This window comes from Canis lupus, chromosome 7, assembly GCF_011100685.1.
Source record: "Canis lupus familiaris isolate Mischka breed German Shepherd chromosome 7, alternate assembly UU_Cfam_GSD_1.0, whole genome shotgun sequence".
NCBI lineage: Eukaryota > Metazoa > Chordata > Mammalia > Carnivora > Canidae > Canis > Canis lupus.
Genome location: NC_049228.1, coordinates 75,104,968 through 75,130,904, shown reverse-complemented (window position 1 = coordinate 75,130,904; position 25,937 = coordinate 75,104,968).

Here is a 25,937-nt window from a genome sequence, read left to right as displayed (position 1 = left end):
AGCGAAGGTTATCTATGTGATTGGAATCCCACGCTGCGATCGCCTTGGCAACGAGGAGGATCAGAAAGGAGCTGGAAGGCTATCAGAAAGGACGAATACCCACCATTTGCTTCGATGTGGATAGAACTGGAGGGTATGATGCTGAGTGAAGTAGGTCAGTCTGAGAAGGACAATCATCACATGGTTTCACTCATATGGGGAATAGAAGAAATAGTGAAAGGGATTATAGGGGAAAGGAGGGGAACTGAGTGGGAAAAATTAGAGAAGGAGACAAACTATGAGAGACTCCTAACTCTGGGAAACAAACAAGGGGTAGTGGAAGGGGAGGTAGGTGGGGGATGGGGTGACTGGGTGATGGGCACTGAGGAGGGCACTTGATGGGATGAGCACTGGGTGTTATGCTAAATGTTGGTGAAAGGAACTTCAATAAAAACAAAACAAAACAAAAAAGAAAGAAAGAAAGGAGCTCTAAGGGAGTAGTGAGGATGGACAGGGCCGGGGAGTGGAGGAAGTTGTGAATCACCCCACAGGTTGGGGAAGTCGCTTCTCCACCATTTTATTAGCTTCCGTTCACTATTATAGATACTAGCCAAATATGCCATATTCTTGATTTTGAGCAAGTTCATCCTTTGGGGAGCACATTTTTCTCCTTTTGGTTCCCGTTTCCATTTAAAAATGCTAATTTTCTAGGCCAACATCTATTTCTTACTGTGGTTCTGACACTTGTGGAACTCTCCCCTCACTCTGTGTAGCCACTTTCTGTCATCTTTTGGGTCTTAGCTTCGATGTCACTTCCTCCTGGAAACTTCTCCCAGCCCCAAGTCTGGGGTAGGTTGTCATACGTGGTGGCTTTAAAATCTGCAGTGTCTTCCAGAACTCCCTTCCCTGTAAGTGTCCAGTCACGATGAGCCACCAGAGATTCTTGTAGGAGGTGAGAAGGGTGGAGATGAGGCAGCAGCCCTTCTGGAGCTGACACACATAATCTTGCACCTGCTGGCTCATCTCACTGGTGGGAGGCAGGGCGGGCCCTGAGTTGATCTCCCTTCCAGGGTCCCTTTTAGCTTCTCCCACTCCTGGGCCAGATGTACGTTTTCCTCCATGACAAAGGGGGTTGGCTTGTGCCTGACACCCACACCAAAGACAGAGGTGACAAGAGGACTTCTTTATCTCCCCTATTTTATGTCCATCTTTCTATCTATCATCTGTCTTCACAATAGCCTGTTGGAAGATGCCTTAGCGAGCTCCCACAATTGCATGAGGCCAGTCCCTGTGACAAATCTATCATCTATCATCTATCTATCTATCTATCTATCTATCTATCTATCTATCTATCATCTACTCATCTATTTACTACCTACCTACTTATTTTAGACAGATCAGGCTGCTATAACAAAATGCCACAGGCTGGGTGACTTATAAACAACAGAAATTTATTCTCATGGTTCTGTCAGACTTGGTGTCTGCTGAGGACCCTCTTCATCATTGATGTCCAACTTCTCACTGTGTCCTCACAGGGTGGACAAGAGAGGCAGCTCTCTGGGCTCTCTTTTATAAGGGCATGAGTTCCATTAGTGAGGGCTCCATCTTATGATGCTATCCACCTCCCAAAGCCCCCTCTCCTGACACTGTCACACTGGGGTTAGGTTTCAATGTATAAATTTAGAGGGGACACACATAGCCCCACTTGTGTTTTTATCTATCTTTTAGTGATTCTGCTTCTCTGAACCCTGATAGACCATCCCACCTACTTCTTAGCTATCCAAACTTCCCCTCAGAGCCTTTACCACACTGGGCTGTCATTTCCTGCAGCTCTCCAAGCATTCACCTGGATGTTCATTCCACCTACTTGCCGGAGGCCAGGACTTTGTGAAGGCAGGGACTGAGCATGGCTTGTTCTTGCTATATTCCCTGAGATAACAGTCTCTGGCAGAAAATAGGTGCTCAAGAAATATTTGATGCATGCAAAGTGAAATGGGTTTTATTTCCATTGGATCTTTTCCCTCCCTGTTCAGCAGGAGTTTGCTTTGACAGTTACTAGTGAGGACATGGGCACATTTCTTGTGCATACACAGGGATGAAAAAAGTCAATGTGCAGTAATTGTGGGAAGAAATAAGCATTTGGTTTGGCAATCTTTTGGCAAAATAAAATGCTTTAAATAATTTAATTGTACTTGGAGCTCATGTTTATGTAATTTCCATGCTTTTACTTTTAGACAAGTAAGCATGCTTATGAGCACACCAATCCATCCATTTCATTCTCTGCATTTCTTAAGTTTGCTCTAGAGGAGAAAGCTGGTCTGGGCAGCTAAGGCTTTAGGTGTCCGAGGCCAATGAAGGCTGACTTTTCTTGTTGTGTGGGCTCAGGTAAGTTATTTCAGTTCTCGGTTTCCCCTTCTGCAAAATTAGTTGGTAGGACCAGTTGATTCACCATCGGAAACTTTATATTTATCTTGTCAGTCTGACTTCTTCTACCAGCTGACATTGCCTACCTCATGACCATATAGCAGAATGGCATGATGTGGGGAAAATGCTCTGTGCTCATGAATAAAAGAAGATATTTAAGGTCAAAGTCTAAAATCCTGTCCTTGTGAGTTTTTTTTTAAGTGTGGTAAAATATATATACCACAGAATTTTCCATTTTAATCATCCTTAAGTGTACAGCTCAGTGGAACTGAGAACATTCATAATGGTATGCAACCAGTCCCACCAGCCATCTACAGAACTTTTTCATCATCCCAAACAGAAATTCGGTATCCATTGAAAAGCTCTACATTTCCTCTTCCCCGTGGCCCCCAACAACCACCATTGTACTGTCTGCCTCTATGTATTTAACACTCAGAATACCTCAAATAAGTGGAAGTATATAATATTTGTCCTTTTTTTGACTGGCTTATTCACTTAGCATAACAGCTTCAAGGTTCACTTATGTTATACCATGTGTCAGATTTCCTTTTTGTTTTTTTAAGGCTGAATAATATTCCATTGTATGGATGTAACAATTTTGTTTATCCATTCATTGTTTAATGGGCCTGCGGGTTGTTTCTACTTTCCCAGCTATTGTGAATAATCCTGCTATGAACATTGGTGTCCTCAAACATCTGCTCAAGTCCTTGCTTTTAATTCCTTTAGGTATCTATACCTGGTGGTATACTTGCTGGATCATATAATTTTTTTTTTTTTTTTTTTTATGATAGTCACACAGAGAGAGAGAGAAGCAGAGACATAGGCAGAGGGAGAAGCAGGCTCCATGCACCGGGAGCCTGACGTGGGATTCGATCCCGGGTCTCCAGGATCACGCCCCGGGCCAAAGGCAGGCGCTAAACCGCTGCGCCACCCAGGGATCCCTGGATCATATAATAGACTATGTTAATTTCTTGGAAAATTGCCAAACTGCCTTCCTAGTTCCTAATTTTTTTTAAAAGATTTTATTTATTTATTCATGAGAGACACACAGAGACAGTCAGAAACATAGGCAGAGGGAGAAACTGGCTCCTTGCAGGGAGCCCAACGTGGGACTCAATCCTAGACCGGGATCATGCCCTGAGCCAAAGGCAGACACTCAACCACTGAGCCACCCAGGTGTTCCCCTAGCTCCTAATTTTTAAAGTCTACCATCAGAATCTGACCAACCCCTTTGGTCAAGGGGTTATTATGTTGCTTTTAGAATTGGCTTTCATCTGCCAACCAGGAAGAGGGCCCTTGCCAGACATCAACTCTGTAGACACTTTAATCCTGAACTTTCTTAGCCTCTGAAACTATAAAAAATAAATGTTTAGTTTAAAATAATTGGTGTTGGGATCCCTGGGTGGCGCAGCGGTTTGGCGCCTGCCTTTGGCCCAGGGCGCGATCCTGGAGACCCGGGATCGAATCCCACATCGGGCTTCCGGTGCATGGAGCCTGCTTCTCCCTCTGCCTATGTCTCTGCCTCTCTCTTTCTCTCTCTGTGACTATCATAAATAAATAAAAATTAAAAAAAATAATAATAATTGGTGTTGAAGCCCAGGCCAAGTTAGAGAATGGGAGAGTAAATGCTTCAGAAAGATAGTGGGTTCAGATCATGGCTTTGTCACATCCTAGCTGTGTGATCGAGGAAATCATCACCCACCTTGACTGGTGGTTTCCACAACTGTGAAGTGAGTAGTATATGCTTTATTGCTTAGGGTCACTGAGGGATTGAACACACAGAAAGTATTTCATGTAGTGCCTGGCATAGAATAAAGGATAATGAAAATCAATCCCCTTCCTCCTTTGCATTTCATGGTCACATCCTCTCCACTTGGGTCCACCCTCTGCACCCCTTAGAGTCTGTCCTTCTGCTACACTCTTCTTAGAACACTTGAACCTGGCCCATCTGCATTCTTTCCAGGCCTCCCTCCCTGCAGATGCCATTTGGAAAGGAGTCCCTGACATGCTCTTGCCAAGGACTTAATAGTCCATAATTTAATGCACAGGCCTCCTGGAGGCATCTGTTTTTTTAAACAGGGCTTGAGCTTGCAACCAAAGGATGTGTCCTAACAGTGTTTCAGACACTTAGGCTAGAACCCTGAATGGTAGTGATGGAGTGGTTGACCTCCAGTATGCAGTTTAGATCCTGCTGTGGGCCCCACCATGGACTTTCTGCAGCCAAGAGCAGAGGAGATGAGGTAGATGGACTAATCAACCTGAAAAACCAAACCTGACTGGTCAGTTGTTGGAAACAGAGAGGAGACAAACATTTCTGACCAAACTTCTCAGAGGCAAAGTGACATTTCCACGGTTGAAATGGTCAACTCACAAAACCCCTGGAAGATGCTAAGTCAGCAAAGCAGACTGATGCCACTAAGTGACCCAGTGAGATCTTGTTCTGAAATGACCACTATAGACTAAGGCGATTTGGTATGATATGATCTCTTTTTGGCTAGGACTCCCCAGGCCTGGCAAGAATAAACCTCAAGCTCATATAGTTTGCTGGTATATGAAGGTGAAGTGAATGAATTTCAACCAGAAACTGAGGCACAGGCCCTCAAAATTAATTTTTGTATTTCATCCTAGTGCAAGAAGTTGTCTGATAGATGTAGTTTGTATACTAAAATATTGAAATTTCTGGGGCATCTTGATGGATTACAGAGACAAGGGATATATTCAAAACTGAGATGGTTTTAGAAATGCTAGAACATATGGTACCCATCCTAGTGAAACTCACTGCCAACACAGGAACCAAGAACAATAGGAATTTTTGGTGAGGTAAATTTGGAGACACTGCCAGAAAGTGGACTCTTCCTGTCCCTGTCCCTAATGCCTGTAGCCTTTGGCCAAATGCTGCCCATAGATGAAAAACAAGGTATCCCAGGAGGTTGCTAAGTGGATGACGCCATGTGGGGGAGCTGGGTTTGCACCACTGAGCCTGCCGCAGACTTGACAAGGCACATATGGTGCTCATTCTTGCAAATGTCAACTCCTCATTTCAAAACCTAAAAATGAATAAAGTGCATTTTAAACATTTATGCGCAGATCAATCGGGAATATGTTTCCAAGGATGTGAGTTTGATGCATGAAACTGTTTTCACACTGTGTCTTGCATATTCCCCTGGTAATCTGCTTTGTTCTGCCCTGCAGGGCACCAGGGGAATGGACTCACTGTTACTGAAGGGCATCATGCCTCTCTGCTCTAGTTCCACTGAAACTGCAGATTAAGTAGCTGTCCTCAAGTGGCTTTTAACCTTTAAGCCCTGCCTCGCTACTAAGACTGATGCCATACAACAAGCAGACTTTGGACAGGAAAATATCCTCAGGAGCATTTACGAATTTGACAAAATATGCAAACCTCTTTGCCTTTACCTTTAAGTGGTCATTGGCTGTGTTAGTCAGGATGGGCTAGGTTATGCTGCAGAAAGAAAATCCTCTGACAGAGGTATATTTCTTGTTCATGTTGTATGTCCAGCATAGGTCAGCACAGGTCAGCAGCTATGGAGGAGTGATCTGTTCCACATAGTGACTCAGGGACTCAGGCTAACAGAGGCTTTGCCATCTGTAATGTGGCTGGTGGCCTAGGAGAGAGATCCTGCATGGAGAGCTCCCATCTGCACTTCAGATCAGAAGTGACACATGTCACTTCCACTTGCAGTCACATGGCCCCATTCGATGGCAGGGAGGTTTGACCTGTAGTTTCTCCTGTGCCTGGGGGAAAGAAGACTTGGAAATAGAGCACTAGTAATGTCTATCAGATTTTCGAATTTCATTCATTCACTCACTTATTTATTCATCTAATGAGCCTGTACTGAGTGCAATTCTAGGTCCCGTGGAGGATATAGGCACATATAAAGTACACTTGCCCTCAAAATCGGGAGGTCCATATGCCTTGAAACAGCTGTATCTCAGGATGGCAAAGGTGAGTTTGGAGACTTTGACCACCCACACTTAAATGACTATGTCATTTGGAATCTCTCTTTCCTGGAAGATGGAGAAAAGGATTGCCCAGAGGAAGGGCAGGTCCAGGCAGCATCCGACAAGCAAATGCAGAAATTACAAATGGTCCCTACCATCAAGGACTTAGCAATCAAGTACCCTCTCACTATCTCTGCCACAGCCGCACTCCTGGGCCCTGGCAACCGAGATTGAGTAGAAGGGGTCGCGTTCACAGGAATGTTAGAAGATGTGAAAAGCAAGAATACCCTGGCTGATGACTTATAGTAGGCTTTGAGGCAGGGCTGGATCTGCCAGTCATCATGGCTCCTCTTAATACGGTCTCAGAATTTCTTTTGATTTTGTTATCAGGCCTGATAGTCAATGGATTTGAGATTCGCTTTGGTTATTGAGCAGCTTTGTTCAAAAATATACCCACTGCCCAGAGGATTCTGAAACTGATGGCTTTTGAGTATGAACTCTTTCAATCAAATATTTTTCCTTCCTAAGGCCTCACTGAACTTGGGGAAAGAGATTTGACTGAGGGTCAGGGATAGCAAGGCTAATTGGGGTGAAGGTCTTGGGGCATGACTATTGAAATTGGGCTTGGGGAAAGAAACACAGTAATCCAGGGGAAGAGGTGGTGTTTAGACCTTTGGGGATGACCGCACCTCGGATGGTGGGGAGGTCAGGGAGAATGGTTTGTTGAGTACTTGTTCAGGGCCAGCACAGAGCTGGGAGGTTCACATTCAGCTCGTTCTATCTTCCCAAGAGCCCCATGGGTTAGTCGTTAGCTCCACTATAAGAGAGCAACTAAGGTTCAAAGATAATAAGGAGTTTGTTCAAAGGGCTGGCAATGGCCAGAGGAGGGATTGAAAACTCCACACTCTTTCTCTGATGCTACTGACCTCTGGTCACTGGCCTCTCCCTCACTCCTGCAGTGCTAACCTCCTGGTGTCCACACAGCACTCAGGTCAGGCCTGGAAGGACCAGATTTCTCTGATTTTATAGTCAAATGGACCAGTTCAGAGATCTGCCTTATGTTGTTGATACTTTTCCTGTGGCAAAAGGTGCACTGAGCTCCAAGTTGCTTGCTTACAGATGCAGTGGAAAAAAATACAACTGCTCATGGAAGACTGCTCATATAATTAACCCTCTTAAAGATGGCCAAGTAGGCTTAAAGTGTTATTTTAATAGTTCCGGGATGGACTACTGTCAAAAATGTGAGTTCAAGCCCTGCATTGGGTGTAGTGCCTACTTAAAAAAATGAATAGGGGTCAGTTTTCCTTGTTAATTTGCAGGTAGGGCATCTGGGTTCACTTGGGTTCCTTCTAGAACTGGATCTACCACTAGTTAGCAGTTAATTGATGGGGATATCATTTAACCTGTCTGAGTCTCAGACTCTCTGAATCTCAACCTGAAAAATAAGTATAATGAACTGTGGGACTTCTAAATCGATTCAGCCCTCTGGGATTCTAGGATCTGTGAACAGTGGGATCACTGAGAAGACCAGTTCAGGATCAATGTGAGGTTTTAGGTCTTTTAAATTAGGAGATACGACGTTCTGGCCAACTTCCTGCTGCCTGGATGGACACCTGGCATATTATTTTCCATTTGGCACCTGTTCTAGTGTGTGATCAAATATTCTAGACACAATAATTTCTCAGAGCAGCAGAAAGGCTGCCTTTGGTTCTCCAGAGATTTGGAAAGGAACAAAAACAGGTGCAGGAAACAAATAAACCATTTAATGTTGTCATGGCCTGTTCTTTGGGAAGATTTGATCATCATTATGTGGCCTACTAACACATCGTTTTGAAGGCAAAGGAGTCACAAGAAGGTGACCTGCTAGCAGCTGCCTTTTCAAAGACAAGGCTCGACAAAGAAGTCTTTTCATGAAGGTCCAAGAACTTCAGGTTTAAAATAAGGATAAGAATTTTTCTATAACTACACATGAGAGCTTTTGCCTTGAAACCTTGGACACCTTCCTCTCAGAGAAAAACCTCACGTCTATGTGAAGTTCCTTTGCTTTTCTATGACTCGTTATTTGGTCAATTCAGGCTGTTTTGAGACGCCAGATTGTTGCTTGCTCAAGTCAATACGATAATTAAAAAACCGAGTCAAAGCAACTGTCCGGCACCTTGTAGACCAAACAACCTATTGCATGAACTACACAGACCACTTCTACAGCTCCCTAGATGAGATGGGCAAGATGGGAGATGCTTGCCTTCTTCCATCTTTAGGCAAGAATTAAGAGAGAGTGTGAGCAGACAGGAACGCACATTGATGTTGCATACACGTGGCTCTGCTTCAACAGAGTCTGACACATACGGGGGACAACTGTGAATGAAGATTCTCATTACAAACGTATTCTTTGGATTGCGAAACTATTTTGCTCTTTTGTCACTTTTCTTTGATGGATTCAATGCAATGTACTATAGGCAAAGCCCTCTGCTAGGAGGTGTGCACACAGAGATGTCTAGGAGACAGAATTCCATCCCTCAAAAAGCAGATGAGGAGGGATCTGAATACCTATAGAATTACTGTGTGTGTGTGTGTGTGTGTGTGTGTGTGTGTGTGTGTGTGAAGGACCGGATTACTGGTCACAAAGAAAGCCCACAGAGATCTGGTGGCAGGGGAGGGGAAGAGCTGGGATGCCAGAAGGGAGCTAGCAGTGGGCACACAAACAGCAGACTGACCCCAGCTATGTGGTGTTGGGGACTGCAAAATGAGAGGAGCACACTTAAAAGGCATATTTAAATGATCACTGTTAAAATTATGGTACAAAGATGTTAGCAGAAAGAGTAAGGAGGCAGAAGGATGAGACAAGCAAAGAGGTCTCAAAGGTGATGCCTTTTCATGTTCATCACCCCAATCTCACCAAGGTGCAGAACCCATCCCCTTCCCTATGGTCACCTCACTTCTGCTTGGTTCCTCCTAAACGTTACACCTGGCTGAACCTCTGGGATCCTGAAATGAAGAAACAGATAAGCAAGGGTGGGTGGCAGAAAAATGCCAGGGATATGCAGGGAGTATTGACTAGATCAGCTTGGTTGACACCTCTGGATTGTGGAAGCGAATGGTAGAAAATAAACCTAGAAGAATAAAAAGGGATCTGATTTTAGAAAACCCACTGAAGCCTGCGGACTTTGGTCTTTTATCAGTAGGCAGTGGAAATGTTTTGACCAGGGGAGTAATACAATCAAAATAATGCTTTAAGAATAGGAACACTCTGACTGTATTTAAGAATTTATTTACAGATAAACTACTTGGCAGAAAATCTTGGGTCAGCAGGGATTGAGGCTGGTATTCAAAACTAGGTTAGTAACCATTGTCACGACCCTTACTGACCTCCTTCTCATTTGGCCTTGATCACACATTCTTTGGAACTATAATCACCACCCTCTGCATGCTGAGCTATGACCAGGTAACTAGATCCCAAATTCACTGGAAGAGTCAGGGAATAATGCATTGTAACTGCTCAGGACGTGTTTCTTATTAGAAACGATGATGAGACAGGAAATTATAGTGGAAACCAATGGGAAAAGAACCAAATCTGTGAACCCTTGATTTGCACTCAACTTTTTAAGGGAGGATCTGTTGCTCAGGGAATAGAATTTGTGCAGAATTTGTATTTGAGACATAAGCAGTCTGTGTGAAAAGTTATGCCTGTTTCTTTTAACATTTGTTATATTATGAATATATATTTTAAACCCGTGAAAATACATTTAAAAATATGATCATGAATAACAGCAACAAATACATACATCTCCTGATGGGTTTACCTCCTCCAGTTGCTGGAGTAATCACAATGGTTCTCAAATGACCAAGGTGGACAATGAAGACCTTTTTAAGAGGCCAAAGTCTAAATTCATTAAAAGGGACAGTCCTATCAAAATTCGATCTTTCCTCTAAAGGCCCAAACAGCCCAGGTGCACTAGCTACTGTGCTTCATATCTTCAGCGCGTCCATTACAGACTTGGCAACTACTTCAGAACCTGGAGAGGCCAGCCAAAAGTTAGTCATTAACTAAGCGAGAGAATTCTTACTCAACTGAGTAAATGCAGACAAAGCATATGACTTTCTAAGAAAAATAAAGAGAGTAGGGTCCTCAAGGAACTCTTATAGGAGTAATAAAGTCATTGAGGACAGTTGTTATTCCCTCCCTCAGGTGAGGCAATGACTATTTTCTTGAATGTCCAATATGAAGTGAGCTCACTGATTCATTTTCTGATTTGTTTCTTTTTTTTTTTAAAGATTTTATTTATTTATTCATGAGAGAGACAGAGACAGAGGCAGAGGGAAAAGCAGGCTCCCTGTGGGGAACCGGATATGGCACTCAATCCCAGGACCCCAGGATCACAACCTGAGCCAAAGGCAGATGCTCAACCCCTGAACCATCCAGATGCCCTCCTGGTTCGTTTCTTAACCTACATTCTCTCTGTTGAGAGAAGGGGTGGTTAAAACCGATTCAGCTGACACATCACAGGTGAATAAAGTTTAAAAAAAAAAAAAGAAAAGAAAAAGAAAGAAAGCAGGCCAGCACCAAAGTGAGAAATGTCGAATGTGTTGCATTTATTCTCTATTACTAGAAGCCATGTCTGTTTTGTGTTGACAGTGGTCTTCCCAAAGAGACCAGCAGAAGCACTTGTTGATCAAGCAAAGTGGATGGTATTAGATCTATAGCAGGATGGGAGAATATGACATTGTTAGTTTTCGCAGGCCCTGACATAGAGAAATTAGGAAGAGGCAAAGGGAGGTTGTTAGGGCCTGGACTGAGTGACTTGAAGGCGTGTCTTGCAAGCAATGAATGGCATCAGATTGGACTGTTCAAGGCATTATAGCTTTGAATTGGTGAGCATAGGACGCAGGGGTCTTGAACTAAATCTTGGGGAGCAAGCTGTTAGTTTGATAAGCAAACCACTTTAATTGGGTCACAGTTTTATCTGCCAGGAGCAAGGATTGCATAGAGCAAGTAAGTACAAAGACCTTGTTGCTTGCTGCCTGGGCTGTTTAATGCAGGGGCAGTTCTCACTCTCATTCCCCACTTCTCCATCTTCTTTTCAGTTAATATACATCCTGAATCCAGGAGAAGAGGTAGGGCAGCCCTTCAGGGGGTTCCTGTTGTGTTTTGTGGAGGGGGCCTCGGCAGAATTTGCCAGCACAGCAGAAGTACTGGGCCTCACTGGGGAAGGGTGGGTCGCCTCTTGGGCCCAGATGGTCTGGGGGCCACTGTCAGATACACATCTTCAGGCCATCATTCTAGATGTTTCTGTCCCACATTTCAAGATCCCAGGTTTCCCCACCAGGGCCCTGGCCTTTGCCTAACAGGCCTGCCTTGGCTGAGCACAGCAACCTTCCTGGAGCTCCAGGACCCTCACAATGAGGTCTTCAGCCTGCATGTGGGCCATGTCTGTCATTCTTCTGCAGGAGATAAAGGCCCCTTTGTAAGCTCTCACAGAGACCCTATGTTAACAGCCCTCAGTTGCCCATTCTTCTTCTGCCGGACATCAAAACAGTGGTGGCACCCGCCCCTGCTGCTGTTTCTGCAGACATATGCCATCTGTATTTTTAAATGCCTACATCAAGGCACCTGTCATAACATTCTCCTCCACCAGGATATTCTCCAGGTCACCACTTGTGAGATCTGGAGCAACTGAGCCAATACCTTCCACCAGGAATGCCCCATCTGCCAACCAGAAGGACAAGCTCTTCACCTACTGGGAGGTGGGGAGCCTGGTCCTGCATCCCCATCAAATTGCCTGTTTTCTCAGACCATTCCTGCTTGCCCTCACTTGTGTTATTCTGGGTCCTCCCAGCATCAGATGCCACGAGAAGATTGTGCAAAAAACTTGTTGGGGGAAAGTCTATGAGAGGAAATGGGGAGGGGGTTGGGGGGGGAATGGAGGAGCGGCCAGATCACAAGGCAAGACTGGGCACAGTGAGGGAAGGAGGAAGGGAAGGAAGTCTAGATGGAAGCTTCCAGACTGCTTTGAAGTTCTCAGCGAGGTTCCCATCAGACTCCCAGGAAGGGCCTGCCCTACTATCCTGCTGTGCTGGTTCATGGGCAGGCAGCAGATCTTCATGCAAGGTCAGTAATCATTTCAGAGTTGGGCACCTGGGTGAATGAGAAACACTTTCACAGTGGCCGCACTTGCACAGGCTCACGATGGACAGACATGTGAGAAAGTGTTTCTTTTGCTTTCTTGTCATCATTTAAATATCAATTTTAACTGAGTAAAAAGCATAAGGTTTAAATTTTTATGATAATGTACTCTACAATTGCTAGGTTGGAATTTAAATCTGACTAAATCTTAGTTTCAAATTCATTTTGGGGGAAAAATGTGCATGTGATTAATTTAAAATATGAACATTTCCTTAACTTAATGTTCAAAGGGCCCCATGACCTAGTCCCAAACTCTTTGTCGCAATTCTGCACTCAGACCACATGATCTTACTTGGCATCGTTCGCTTTTATGAGTCTTCACCTTTGCTTTGCTATCCCGTCTTATCTAGTGCTCCCTTTCCTTTCATTCTCCACAAAGCAACATCTTGGATCCACATGAAACACGATTCCCATGCTTTCCTGATTTCTGAGTTGGAACAAGTCACTTCATAAGGGCTGTAAGATTCCTTGGAAAGACAGAAGGGGAAGTGTCCACTCGTGCCTGGAATTATGTTGGCCACTCTCATATAACTTGTGTTATCCTCACATCAACCCAGCACAGCAAATGCTATTATCCTTATGTCTACACCTTGTACTAGCTTTTTATGCTGCATAACGAATTGGCATAAATTTAGCAGCTTAAAATAACCCACGTTTATCGTCTCAGTTTCTGTGGATCAGGAGTCCTGGCACAACTTAGTTGGGTCCTCAGCAAAATAGCAGTCAGGGTCTTGACCAGGGCTGATTTCTCATCTGGAGGCTCAAAATGAGAAGGGTCGGCTTCCAAGCTCACGCAGAGTACTGGAAGGATTCACTTCCTCGTGGACATAGATCTGATGGTAGCTTGCTGCTTTAAATCCTTCAAGGAGAGCAAGCCTCTGGAGCAAATCTAACAAGGTGGAGTCTTATGTAACAGAACAGTCATGGGATGGCATGCCACCACCTTTGGCTTATTCTGTGGGACGGGGGTAACTCGCAGAGGCCATGGTGGCTGCCTTAAGGTCTATCCGCACACACATGTGAAGGCCCAAACTCAGCCAGATAGGTAATATTCTAACTAGCAAGAGGCAGATGTCAGAATTCTAACTTTATTCTAATTGAACCTAAAAGCTGCCTTCTTGACTCTAAGCCATATTCATTTATTTTATTATAGTTGGATGGTATGGAGGGATATAGTTACTTGGAGTGAAGGAGGCTGCAAAGTCGGGGTTCCTTATCTGCATAGCCGCCTCCAAGGCTTTGGGAGGGGCCCAGCAGGGGGTGGGTGTCAAAGTTTTGTGAACCCTGAAACCTACACAGAGTTGCAAAATAACAAACAAAATTGTTACGGCTCCTCCCAGGGACCTACCATGACCCTGCCAGTAAGGGGCTCTGAAGCTGAAGTTTCATGGCTTTGGGGTAAACCTGTCCCCCACCTCCCTCCACCACTGCGCCCCTGCCTGTTGACATGTCTTCCCCATTACACAGTCACTGGGATTGTTTACCTTATTGTCAACTACAGGACCTGGGAAATGGTAGTCATTCAAAAATATTGCACATCACCAAATCAGCAGGACCACCCTCTGAGCATGACCTCTTCTCTGGAAGTCTCCTTGCTCATTTCCCCCACCATGAGGGGGCGTTAGCCCCCCACCCTGCCTCCTTGCAGGGGGCGGGGTCCTCTCTGCTTCTCCCAGCCATAAGCCCTCCTCGCTTTACTTGCCCTCTGACCAGCTGGGCTTTCACAGAACAAACTTCTTCACTCTTTTTACTTTATGTGGAACCCATCCGGCAAAAACCCTAATCCTAGATAAGACAAAAAGTATGTATAGACTTTCTCACTTCTCTGGAGGAATTATGCACCAGAGCCCCTGGTCTCTCCGCTCCCCCCCCCCCCCCCCCCCCCCCCCCCCATGCTCTGGGAACACCATGTGCTACCGGGCTGCCTCATGCTCTTCCTTCTGTCTCCCTGGCCGCTTGCTCTCTCTCTCCAGATGATCCATTCAAGTATCACCTCTCCTGGACACCCACTCCTCCTCCTCCCCTTCAGCAGATGACTGAGCATCCCACTGCACAGAGAAAATAGAAGCCACCAGATGGAGATGCCCTGTCTGTCTGCGATCATCTCTGCAAACCTTCCATCTTCACCATTCCAATCTTTCTCCAGAGAGAACCCAGCCTCCCTCTGAGCCCAGGTAGCGACCCTCCTGAGCTCTGGATGCCACCTGCCCACCATGCCTCCTGCCTTCCCAGAAACCTCACACTCTGGGCCATTGTTCCTCTTTCTTTGCATTATCCCTTTTATCTTTTATTCAACTCCTCCCTCGCAAAGGGCCCTTCATCATCAGTTTTTAAGTCTGCAAACCAAGCCAATCCAAGTCAGAAGGGAAGAAAGGAAACCCTCCTCCCCCTCTCCCCATCCCTGAAACTGCTGCCGCCCTGTCTCTTCCCACTTCTTTGCAGCTCAGTTTCTCTAAGTTTACTTGCTGGCTGCCTCTTCCACTGCTCCAGTTCTCTGTCTTATTTAGGTATCCCACGATCACTGCATTGAAGGACTGTGTTAGCTTGTCATTGCGCTTGCTTTCTCCGCATGGGGTGACACCGCTGAGCTGCTGACTCCTTCCTGACATCCTGTCCTGCTTGCCTTCTGTGGAAGGTACAGCAGGTTGGCTCATTCAGTGTTCATTCCGCTCCTCTCTTGGCATACCTTCTTGGCAAAGGGGAGAACGCCAACAACAGCGTTTTCCATATATTCCCTGGCCACCGTTTTCAGCTGAGAGTCAGGTTCCAATCAGACTCCCTCGCAGAGGACTGGCAGGGATTGCGGTGTCTGTTGTGCAGGTGTGCCTCGGACAGGTACAATTAGGGGCGGGATGGCTCTGAGACCAGCAGCCGGGAGGAAGCTTCCAGACCAGCAGCTCCCCGATGATGCAGGCGGTAGCTCCTTTGGACAACTGTCTCTGCAGTGCGGTTTGCAGAGTTTTTCCTGGAAGCTCAGCTCGAAGCCTGTTTCCTTGCCTTTCCCGACAATTCTATAAGTTGCCTATGACTTTTGATAAATCTCTTTTATTTAAATTAGCTACTGTGGATTCTGCTGTCTGAGACTAAGAACATTGACCAAAACAGTGACTTTGTTTTTTTTTTTAAACTGATGAATCATTTATTTGGACAAAACAAAAATGTGTCCACATTGTTTCCTTTTATACAGAAACTGGGACATTTCAAATGTATTGTTTTTTTTTCTCTTTTCCAACAAAATTCATTTCCATCTGGTCCCAAGAACTGCTTCTCATTTTAGGCTTCATGTTTTAGTAACACACATGCACTAGTTACAGCCACAAGAGCATACTTGAATCTGGGGTGGTCATTTATTATTATGGTGACCATCCCAAAATATGGTAAAAAAAATCCTCTGGCTCACTGTGTCCTGCTTTTTGAGCCAGTTCTGGTCTTTTGTACAAGCCTTTATTGTCAAATGTATTATTATCTCCTTTAGACAAAATTTTGATGTTTGTCTTTTTCATGAATTTTGATTGCTCTATGAACTACTGAAATGTCCCGTCCCCAAACTTTAAAAACACCTGTTTCATCAGCACTAACAAGGTTTTCCTGGAAATTTGGTAGGAACAGAAGGCCTACCCTGAGAAAGGCTGGCTCTGTACTGCCACTCTTCACTTCCATGATGGGGGGCCCCCTGCCAGAGAGGATGGCCTATCACTGTCCTCATCTTCCCTGTGTCTCGAGGCTCCTCCTCCTTCTGTTTCCATCAGGCCACCACAGGGTCAGGTCCCAGGTCCTGCATCTTCTTACCCTTCCCCCTCCCTCAGTACTCTGATCCATGTCCACGGCTGTGGTCAGCCCCTATATAAAATGATGCATGGGTGGTATGTACAGATAAACCCTTTTCTGTTTATAACCAATGTGTTGTTGTTGTTTTTTAATTGAAGTATGGTTTGCATGCAATAGTATAGTAGTTTCAGGTGTACAACACAGTGGTTCAACATTTATGTACATTATAAGGTGATCACCAAGATAAGTGTAGCAACCAGCTGTTCCCATACAGAATTGTTACATATTGTTAGTTTTTTCATTGCTACCATACCAAATTACAGTAAACCTAGTGACTTAACGCAATGCCCATTTATCATCTCACAGTCCCATGGGTTAAAAGTGCTGGCACGGCGTGGTTCTGTGGGATCTCTCACTTAGTGTCCCACCGGCTGCCACCATCCCCTCTGGAGCCCCTAGGGATGAACCCACTTCCAGTCTTATTCAGGGTGTTGGCAGATTCAGGTTCCTGAGCTGCTAGGGCTGAAGCCCCTGTTTCCTTGCTGGCTGTCTGCTGGGAGCCTCTCTGGGTGAAGGTGAAGGCCCCCTGCTTGCCTCCTCAAATCAGCAGGACACATTGGGTCTCATGCCTTGAATGCCTCTGGCTTCTCCTTCAGCCTCGTTTTTTTCTGATGGCTCTTGGAGAAACCTCTTGGCTTTTAAATTTTTCTTTTTTCTTAATAATCTTTTTATTGAGATAAAATTCACATAACATGACATTCACCACTTTAAAGTATATAACTCAGTGGTTTTTAGTATATTGCCAATCTTAAGTAACCATTTCCACCGTCTAATTCCAGAACATTTCTGTCAGTCTAAAAGGGAACCAGGTGCTTGTTAGCAGTTACTCCCCTTTCTCGCTCCCTGTTCCCTGGCACCCACTAATATCTTCTGTCTCTATAGATTTCCCTATTTTGGGCATTTCGTATAAACAGAATCATATAATATGTGAATTTTTTGTGTCTGGCTTCATTCACTTAGCATGCTTTCAAAATTTGCCCAATATTGTGCCACATATCAATACTATAGTCCTTTATTTACGGAAAAATAATGTCCCATTATGTGGGTGTACCACATTTTGTTTATCCATTCAGCAATTGCTAGATTTTTTGGTTGTTTATGCCCCTTTGCTGTTGTGAATAAAGTTGCTGTGAATGTTCATGTAAAAGAATTCTTGTATAAACATAGATTTTCATGTGCCATAGCGTAGAATTGCTGGGTGAGATGGTGACTCCATGTTTAACCTCCTGAGGAATGGCCAAAATGTTTTTCCACAGAGGTTGCACCATCTTACATTCCCAGCAGCAATGTGCAGAGATTCTAGTTTCTCCACATTCTTGCCAACATTAGCTGTTTTCTTTTTCTTCTCATCTTATTATAGTCATCCTAGTCATATCTCATTGTGGATTTAACCTCCATTTCCCTAAAGACTAATAATGTTGAATGTGTTTTCAGGAGCTTGTTGAATACTTGTGCATCTTCTTTGGAGAAATATCTAATCAAGTCCTTTGCCTCCTTTTTAATTGGGAGCTTGGTATTTTATTGTTGAACTGTAAGAGTTCTTTGTATATTTAGGATACTAGAACCTTGTCAGAAATATGAGGTGCAAAAATTTTCTCCCACTCTTTTCACTTTCTTGATAGAACCTATGATGTACAGAGGTTTCAACTTTGATTAAATCCACTGCATCTATGTTTTCTTTAATTGCTTGTGTTTTGGGTGCCATATTTAAGAAAATTAAGAAAAGACAATTAAAGGTAAGAAAATTGCATTGCTTTTAAGGGCTCATGTGATTATATGGGACTCATATAGATTAATAAAGCTCCTAAACTTAATCACATCTACAAAGTCCCTTTTGGCACATAAGGTAACAGAATCCGACGATCCGGATGAGGACATCTTTGGGGGATCATTTTGCCTATGACAGCCAACTCCTTGACAACTGCTTCCAGGTATCTCAAGCCCTTCCAATTCAAAATATTCACAATATGGCCTCTTTTAGTGTTCACTAACCTAGTGAAGAGTATCATCTATCTATTTCAAAAGCCAAAGAGTTCAAGATCATTCTTGATCATTCCCTTTCTTACTTTCTATACCCTATTCTGTGGAACACGTCCTAGGCCAAGTTCTCTGATTTTTACCTTCCAAATTTCACAGGTATCTGTCTATTTTCTTCACTTCTATCAGTCTTGCCCACTTTTTGCTAGTGTTTCTGATTTTTAGTAAGTAACAGATATGATTGTAAGTGTAACATTATCTCTAAAACATTGAAAAATGTGCCTGATACATAGTTAGCTTTCAGTAAGTGTTAGCTACTATATTGCTGTTGTTAGCTTCAGAGAGAGACAAAATTCTTTAACAATGTCTGTGAGACCCTGTGTGGTTGGGTCCCTCCCCCTCTCTCAAACTCTACCTGGCAGTGGCCTCCCCTTGCTCTCTGTGCTCCATCCAGGCTCACCTTTCTCCAGATCCCTGTATTCCTCTGTTTTTTCTTTCACCCTGTGACCTTTGTCTGGATTTTACTTTTCTTTCCTCTCCTTCATCTGGTAAGCTCTCATCCTCTTCAAATTCCTCTAAGATGAGTAAGCTCTTATCTTACTTCACTGTAAGTGACACTTTCTCAGAGAAATCCCCTCTTCTCCTTAGGCTCTCATAGTATGGTGCACAGCTCCTAGTCACAGTAGCAATTTTACATTTTATGTAATTATTTGACTTATGACATTCTTCTTCACTAGACTGGATGTTCACCAAATAGTATCTAGCATTTAGCACAGTACATGGCATGAACTAGATGCCCAGTAAGTATTTGTAAACTAAATTTAAATTTTTATAGAATCCAAAAACATCATGGCTGAAGGTCAATCATTTTTATATGGAAATAAATGCAGACACTAAAACATCCTGGCAATTTTGGCCAATTATCTCAGGGATTATTTTTTGGCTTCCTAGACTGTTTGCTAGAGATAGTGGGCTGATTTTCTATAAGTCCAACCTATAGATAATATATTGGTTTTTGTAGACTGGTTATTATAGATCATGGGTTACTTTTCCACTTGCTGCAGACATGAATCAGAGTTCTATTTTTTTGTATGGTCTGGCCATCTTCCATTTGTATGTTCTGTCTCTCACTCGTATATATGAAAAAGGGGATCTAGGACCGTTAAGAGACTTGCCCAAGTCCACCGACCTTATAAAGAACATTTATCTAGTAATGTATACCTTACCCCACCAGCCCATCCCACTCATGCAGAAGGCTGTCTATACCTGTGGTGCAAATGATAAGTTTCTGTATAGTAATGTATGAATCAAAGGCTAAGAATCCTTTATAATATCGTTAAAGAGATTGAAGAGAGATTATAAAATAAGAAATTTTGAGTTGAGGGTGATAATATGGCATTTAGTCTTATGGTTATAGAAATCTGCACATCTTCCCTTGCGCAGCAAGTGAGTTAGCTTTCATTTTCTCCTGGTGTGGCAGGAGGGTGCAGACTGACTCATTTAAGTAGAGTTTTCCTTAAACCTTTAAGACTCAAGCTGACTGACATACAGGGCCGCATTAGACATATATGACTCTGAGGAAGGTAATTGTGTCAGGCATGGGAATAGAGAACTATAATTTGTAGACCTAGGAAAGGATCATTCTTAGCTTCAGGGAATTTCTTAAGGAAGCCCTTGTCTGGAATTCGGCTGGCTGAAAGATTTGTGTATCAAAAATCTCAGTGCCTGTTGTGGGGAACAGAGGCAGAAGAAAAATGATTAAACTTCCTTACTACCAACAGCCCATTGACAAGTCCTTGAAACAGGCAGAGTGTTTCTAGAAACTCAGCTGCCTTGATGTTAATACTTTGCTAAGGGCAAAAGGCAAGCCTACCTGGCCTGACCGCCAGGGTCCTGTAAGTCTACTTTAACATATAAAAATTCCTTTAGAAATTTCCCGTATCTCTAAATCCCCCAAGCATATGACCCACTCATATACATCTGAAGGGTCTTGTGACTAAGGTTTTATTAGATGGTAATAAATGACCTTTTTCCAGCAATAGCTAGCTCCATCAGGATCCTGGAAACCTTGCTTCCAAAATTCCTTAGTGACTGACTCTATCCCTATCCCCTCCTAACTTCAAAGTATATAATGGGCCACTTCTCATGACCCCATTGTAGTTCTTTCTGCCCACGGGCCCTGTCCCGGAGCTTTAACAAAACCATCTTTTTGCACCAAAGAGTCTCAAGAATTCTTTGTTGGCTGTAAGCTAAGAACCCTAACTTCTTTCCTACATACTGTGATTACCATCAGAATACAAGTGGCTTCTCAGTAGCCCCGTGGAGCAGGGCCCTGTGGGAGCTGCATTGGTGGAAGTATCTGTGGTCTATGTTGTTGAGCACACTGGGCAGCAGTAATGGTGTGCTGGGAAGCTGCCCACCTGGCCCACGGAGCTCTCTATTTAAGAGCCTGCCAGAGACAGGGTCAGGCTCCTACTGACTTGAGCCTGGTTTGGCTTGTACTCAGGCCTAATGGAAATAAAACTCCTCCCAAACTTGAAATATCTTCATTAAAAAAATAAGTATCCTTTAAAAATGTATTTTAAATTATAATTTAATTTACTATATGCCAATAATATATAAATAAATACGTAATACATAAATATAAAGTTATAATAAATTTAAAAATAAATATTTTAAATAAAATTACTCTCAAATAAGCTACTCATATATTTAAAGGAATTGTGCTATTTAAAAGGAGTTTTCCAGTGCAAAGAAAGAATTTAATAATATTGCAGGAGGGTTAATCCGCAGCCCTTTTGCAGGGTAACAAAGAGAACAAAGGATAAAAGAACCAACTGCTACTTTGCATGATAATGGGCTCACAGGCTCCTAGACAGGTGGGGGTCTGGTCTTTTTTTAAACCATTTATTTTGGAACTTTTCTCAAAAGAGTACGTTCTTTGGAATATTTTATGGCAAATCTCAGAAATAGTGTCTTGTCACTTGCAAATAAATATTTCCTTGCACATTTTTACCAGTTGAAAACAAAAAAATACCACGAGTACACTAAAAAAACCAATTCCTTAATAATATCATCTAAACCCTAGTCTATGTTTAAACCTTCGATTGTCTCAAAACTGTCATGATTAGGGTTCGTTTGTTTGAATCATGAACTAAAAAGGAGCTACATATTGCCTTTAGTTGTCATATCAGCAGGTCCTCTTGGATGAAGGAACACATTTTCTTGTAGTTGGTTGACACCAGGGAAGGAAGTCCAAATTCAGGCAGGTCTATGAAAGAGTGCAATAGGTTTAAAAAAATAATAATATTCTTTCATCATGATCACACTTTGTACATGAGACATCTAGGCATGTACTTCACTTCTAAAGAAACCTGAACACCACATTCCACCTCCCCACCTTGTTTAGTGATGGAGTTCAGGAGTTCTACTCCCTGGCACAGCAGAAGCAGAGTCATTCTATCTCCCCCTCGCCCTTCCTTCTTCTCCCGAGATAGGTCAACCCTCATATGAGAGGTGCCCTCCCCATACGCAAGGAAAGGAGCATCTTATTTCTGAAGACCTAGGGACTCAAAAAGAATCCTAACGGACAGCCTTTGCTAAGTGTCCAGCAGGTCCCTACACTCTCATACTCTGTAACCTGTCCTATTTCTGCATGACGGCCTGCTCTTGATCAAACCTAGTAGTAGAAAAGTACACACGTATAACTATTTCTTCTGGTCTTTCTTTTGTTTTTTGTTTGTTTTAAGATTTTATTTACTTATTTTTAAATTTTATTGATTTATTTGAGATTGAGAGAGAAAGAGAGAACAGAGGGAGAATGAGAGGGAGAAGCAGACTCTGGAGCCCCATGTGAGGTTTGATCCCAGGACCCTGAGATCACGACCTGAGCCAAAGGCAGATGCTCAACCCACTGAGCCACCTAGGTGCCCCTAAGATTTTATTTTGAAGTAACCCCTACTTCAATGTGGGGCTCCAGCTCATAACTCTGAGATTAAGAGTTGCACGCTCTACTGATTAAGCCTGCCAGGCGTGCCCTTGGTCCTCATATCCTTTAAAAGTTCTCTAGTCATGTAAAATTAACATTAAATATACTTGTATGCTTTTTTCCCCTGCTGATTTATCTTCATCAGTTTGATTTCCAGACCCAGCCAGGGACCCTAAGATGGTGGAGGAAACTTTATTTTTCCTCCCCTACATTGTTCTATTTCTGTTTTTGATAGAGATGTGGGTACAAGAATTAGCTCATTTTCCTGGTAGCTCTATAAATAATTAAAAATCCACTCTGACTGTAAGATCATTGATAATTGGTTTTTGCCTTGTCTGGGGAGACCACGGGGGTTTGGACCATCTGTGACAAAGGGGAGAGCAACTAGGGGGCAGCTGTATTCACGTCCATGGCTGAGGCCATTGGTGCTGCTGTCTCTCAGTGGCCCAGTGTTCCTGGTCTTCTAGAGAAGCTAGAAATCCAGATATTCAGGGGAAAACTTCTGAGTTAAAATGCTGGCAACTGATGAAAATGGAAAACAATATAGACATACCCACTCGCCATGTTTTGGCAGTGTTCCTGGTTGGTTTTCCTGTGCCTGCTCCAGGAAAGTGAAGTTTTCCAGAGTAAACCCCCACGTGGATTACCAGACTGCCTTTGGGTCACTGTCATCAGCCTAATCAGGCTGAAGGATCAGGATCAGTAGAAAATGATGTTTTCCTGTTGAGATTCGACGTATTTTCAGCCTTTCTCAGCCCTTGCTAGAAGTTAGTTGCTCAACATTGCTGTTACATCCTGACCAGTGTACACCCACCTACTTACTGCAGCTTACAGAATCCAGCTACTTGTACCTTCATGAATGTATGCAAAAAATATGTCTTTTTGCAGATTTAAACCCAACAAGTTATTAATTGAAATCATATAAATGCACTTTTTTGGTATCCTTATGTTCACACCGTGAACAGACATATTTCACTAATTTATATTTGGTTCCCTTGCTGGAAACGCTCAGGTTGCAAGGGGCTGTTGCCAATCCAACATATATAGAAATGTAATGAAAGCCCATAATTCGTATTTCTGTAGTTTGACGTATGTTCTGATCCAGGGGGATGGAGGTAAAATTTGTAGTTGAATTCCCTGGGGGTGGGGGGGAACGAGATGATTGTGGAACAAGATGTCTCTGTAAGATAAGCTATTTTCATGCATCACAGAAGCTCTTTCTTAGCCACAAGTGTGCTAACTATAAATCACTTTGTGTATACACATAAGGAGCATTTGGTTAGGCAAGTCCAAGTTACTGTTTGTACTCGAAAATGATAAACCTCCATTTCTTCAAAGAAAGAAGGAAAAGAAGATTTTCTCTTTGAAAAAACACTATAGAGCAAACACAGATTGTACACTACTTTTCCAAAATAAAATGCACAGCTAGAAGCATGGATTTTCTGGTTCACCTTGTTAAAAGATAAATGGAGGCACACTAAAAATTTTTAGAGTTTATTTATTTTTTAAAGATTTTATTTATTTATTCATGAAAATACGCAGAGAGGAGAGAGAGGCAGAGACACAGGCAGAGGGAGAAGCAGGCTCCATGCAAGGACCCCTATGTGGGACTTGATCCCAGGTCTCCAGGATCAGGCCCTGGGTTGAAGGCGGCACTAAACTGCTGAGCCACCCAGGCTGCCCTAGAATTTCTTTAAACAGAAATGCATTGAAATAGAGGGCAGAGCCAAAGCGGAAGTGGTTAGCTATCCCGGGAGAAGCCATGGGAAAGATTTACAGAGAGAAAATGAACAAGCAAAGTAAGGAAATTATCGATTGTTAACAGCTTAAAGCCTCGCTGGCTGTTGGTGATCGGTTGTCTTCAGGGTTTTGATTTTGTAACCTTGAGGCATTTACAGGCTTAGATTTCGGGTTGCTTACCAGCAGGCCACCACCATGGCATTACAGCCGCCTCAATCTAACGGCTTCCTTGTTTAATGAAGTTAACCTCGTCCAGTTAGTTGGCAGCTTGGGATTTGATTTCTGGTGTGTCTGATGGAGAACACAATCCCAGCCACCCACCCACTCTGAGAGCTCCTCAGCCAGCCTCAGCCTCACACCAGTGGCAGGAGCTGCAGTCTCAGTTGGAGGTAGCCTCTCCACCGCTCCCCAACCTTGTGGGGAAAGATTGATGCAGAATCAGCTGCCTCTGTTTCTCCAGCTGAGTACTTGTCAGTAGGTGGGATCTCTGGCACATCTACCAGGCTGCAGACAATGCCTCTGAATGGCTCAGAGTTTAAATTCCTGCCTGAGCATTGCCCTGCTCACTTTCTGTGTGCATTGTGCCCCAGACAAGGTCCATACACTTGCTTCTCAAGGACACCAGATGGTTGTCCCAAAGCTGTGCATGTGCCAGGTGGCTCTCTTCCCCTGGTCTGCTCTCCCACCTTCGTTCCTTTGCTCTGCAGAGGAGCAAGGCTTCCCGGGCTGGGCGCTTCCTCTTGCTCCTTTCCCCTACCTGTTCTCGCACCCCCATCCCTGCAGGTGCTAGGCTTCCCATCACGAGGATATCCCAGAACCCCAGACAGGTCCCCCGGCTTGTAAATGCTGCTGCTTCCAGGGCTCGCAGAATTCTACAGGCGTGCTTCTCAGCTCGGGGGGCTGGTGACATCCGTCACCACATCTATTCGTGGAGATTGCGTGTTTGGTTTTCTCACCTTGTAATAAAGAGGTTTCTTCCCTGGATCCCTTGCTCCCCCAAGTGTGTCCATAAACGAGCGGTACTGGCTAACCTTGGAGCTTGTCAGAAATGCCCGATGTTGGGCTCCTGGTGCATGGAGCCTGCTTCTCCCTCTGCCTGTGTCTCTGCGCCTCTCTCTCTCTCTCTCTGTGACTATCATAAATAAATAAAAATTAAAAAAAAAAAAAAAGAAATGCCCGATGTCAAACTCCACCCCAGACCTACCTAATCAGAACTGGCATTTTCACGAGATCTCAGGTGATCCATATGTACACGGAGGTTGGAGGAACTCGGCTCTAGGTAACCAGGGAAGGCTGTGGGCCTGAGGCTGGGGCCCACCAGCAGAGCTGCTCTTCCCCCTACTGCTGAACTGGACCAGTCCCTCCGCTAGTGAAACCTCAGTGCCCCTGCGGCTGCAGAGTCTTAGGAGTCCAGGCCCGGTTGGGGGCTGTGCATTTGTTGGAAGGACAAGAAAAGACTTCAGTGCTCTCATGATGAGACTCGTCTCTGGATTAGTTCATAATCCCCGAGTGACTCTAAAACTGACCTTGACCTAGCAAACCAGAATTCTATCAACGCTGGTGTTTGGCCCGCACTTTGTCTCTAGCTCCCCTTTCTAATGATCCCTGTTCCCAGAGAGCTATCCTACAATCCCATGCACGACCGTCCCTGAGATGCCAACTGTGTCCTGTCTGGAAGAGGTTCAATGTGTCCCCACCCCCACTGTGGAAAAACCAGTTGCCTCTATTTGCATATTAATATCAATGTACCTGACCTAGAAATTTGTTCTCCAGATTTTCTTTTGAACTGGCTATCAGATTTGCCTCCCTCCTGAGTCAAATAAAATCTTTATTACAGGTTCTTTTTTTTTTTTTTTTACT